This window comes from Numida meleagris, chromosome 1 (assembly GCF_002078875.1).
Source record: "Numida meleagris isolate 19003 breed g44 Domestic line chromosome 1, NumMel1.0, whole genome shotgun sequence".
NCBI classification, from domain to species: domain Eukaryota; kingdom Metazoa; phylum Chordata; class Aves; order Galliformes; family Numididae; genus Numida; species Numida meleagris.
Genome location: NC_034409.1, coordinates 59,487,917 through 59,490,541, shown reverse-complemented (window position 1 = coordinate 59,490,541; position 2,625 = coordinate 59,487,917). Strand labels below are relative to the sequence as shown.

At 36.6% G+C, this 2,625-nt stretch overlaps 1 long non-coding RNA gene across 1 annotated transcript; it reads left to right on the top strand.

The window, feature by feature from the left end:
- On the top strand, window positions 398–2,018 carry LOC110397800. Its single transcript, XR_002437990.1, has 3 exons — window positions 398–470; window positions 559–682; window positions 1,663–2,018. It is a non-coding gene; the product is annotated as an uncharacterized LOC110397800 (long non-coding RNA).

Here is a 2,625-nt window from a genome sequence, read left to right as displayed (position 1 = left end):
AGAGTTTGTTCATCTGTGACACTTGTTTGGATTTGGCAAAACAAGCAACCTTTTGAACAGTGAAGTGTTACAAAAAACATGGGATATAAGTATTGCACCTATAGAAGTCAACATAAAATGCTCGATGTTATCAGAGTGTGCAGACAAGTAGAGGAAAACCAATTCACTAGTTAACATGATGGTTTGATTTTGCATAAATGCTCTTGTAAAATGAGACAATGATTATTCATCCTAACTATAGCACAATGTGGGTTATATTAATCTACATAAGTCTGTTTAGGTGATGGAACAGCCAGCGTTTTCCTTGCATTTGGATAAAAGAAAAAATGAAGCAATGCAAAAGAGAAAATCTTCTCTTTTCAGTGACAGAAGGGAAAGATGGTACTTCTATGTTTGCAGGATAAGTGCTTAGCAGGTCGAGGACTATGAAGTTGATGCAGCTGATGTGAAATAGATTCAGACTCTCAGGGGTGAGCAAAACAGGAACTATTTCTCCATTCAGATACATAGGACAGGGAACGAATGTGATAACCTTGGTTCTACTCTCACTGTTTACAGCTCAAGAAACTCAATCTGTCTTTCATAAAGAAGGAGGAATCCTGCAAACTCTTGCACATAATCTCCCTATTAATCCACCTGGCAAATCCTTGGCTTTAGTTGATGTATTACTTCAAAAGTGAAGGTAACTACAGTTTTTTTTCAAGAATATAAATGAAGTAATTCCAATTCACGTAAGTCCCAGATTTGTGAGACTGCTTCAAAAGGTATGTGGTAGGTACTTGTGGGTGGTGAAAGTCAACATTTACATGTATCTGAGTTTGTAGTTTTTCTAGATGCACCTCAGTTATACTTTCAACTTATTGATCAAAATAATGGCAACATTTGATTTAATAAAAACTTAAAACCTTGCACTTTCTCGTGGGTACAGATGTTTGAGTTTTGAGAATCAAATCCAAAAAGTCCTTCAGACCTCAGAATAGATAATGTCTGATTCCTAAGGAAAGTGAGAGAAACGGTAGCTGCAAGTTCAAAATGACCTGGCCTATGTTTTAATTTTTACATTGTACAGATAGAAGCCTTACACCAAGGTTAGAACAAAGACTATATTAATCCTGATAGAAAATAATCCAATTTGTCACATTTTGAAAACCCTTTACAGTGCATACAATAGCCAGTGTTGTATGCCAGTATAGCACTGCTTCTCAGAAGCAGGAACTGAACAATGTTAGCTTGGCCTTACTCATCACAGAAGGCAACAGGACTGTTTAGGAAAGAGGACTATGCACTGTTACAACTCCTTCAAAATCAGAAACTCTCCTTTGGATGCAAAGAACAAGATCAGTCCTTTTCTGGGGGAAAATGCACTTTTGTATGTAAAGAGATTTTTTCATATATATCTTATTTGTTTCTCTGGAAGACATAGTTACCTGAATGAAAATGCTTGCAATTTGAATATATGGTCTAAAATCAGAAGGGAAAACAGCGGCGTTATATTACTAAATGAAAATAATACAAAGTGACAGTAAACACTCAAAGTGATTTGTCTAACTTCTGTCACCAAGCAGTGCCACAGAAGATGGATGATAAAACTCATTGAGTTTTTCTGTTTCCTAGGTAAACAGCTGAAGGAAATGTGTTTGTGTTCCTCTGTTCTTGCCCTAGGGTATTTTGATTAATATTGACATCATCAAGACCTATGCGAGTGGACCAGAAGAAGAATAACGGATTCTGGTGACTAATCTAATACTGACAGCAGCAGATAGCCTGAATTCAACATAGAAAAATATTTTTAGTGGATTTCTCCTGAGCCCAAAACTGAAGGCAGCACTTGGCAAGAGTGATCACTCACTATAAAATCAACCATGGAACTCTAAAAACTTTTGAACAGATGTAACAATATATTCTTACTTTAGTATCTCACTATCAGTTTTAAAGGTAGCTCCATTTTTAAATTCAACTTCTTTGGCCAAACTCGTTCTTCAGAAATAGCCGTCTGTCCGTCATATTAAATAAACAAAATTGTGTTAATAAAAGCAAAAAACAGCTTTGGTACACTTACAGAATCAAAATTGCATGCCTTTCTCTAGAACTGAGTATACTAAATTTCTTTGCTCTCCCTTCCCCCTTTTTTGGCAATTCCTCATTCTTTTAATTGTAGTGGAAGTGTTGTTTAACATCAACAGATGCTGATGGGCAAAGCAGATATTCTCCTGCAGCTGAAAATTTTGTTGGTGGGAAACAGCATGTTTCTGGGCTGTGCTTATAGGGCTCTGCCCTAGCATGGGATACAGGATAGGGTCTTGCTTATGCAGTGGAGGAAGATAGTATCCCATGGTATCTTCTACAACTTCTGTGCATTATAGTTTCAATTGTTCAGAGGTTTGTGTCATATTCTTCCTTTTCATGCAGGTAGGAAGGCAGAGAACATAACCGAAGGACCGAGTTTTAGCTCTTTTCAAAGTATCATTTCAAACTGAAGTAATCTGCATTGAGGAAAGAATAATTTGTTTTTGAGGAAAGCCATCGCAAATACTTCCTATCCTGAATCAAAAAGAGAAGCCATGAATTTAGTGAAATGTCACAGATTAGATTTACTTCCCCAGGCTGATCCTGAATTTTGTAAAC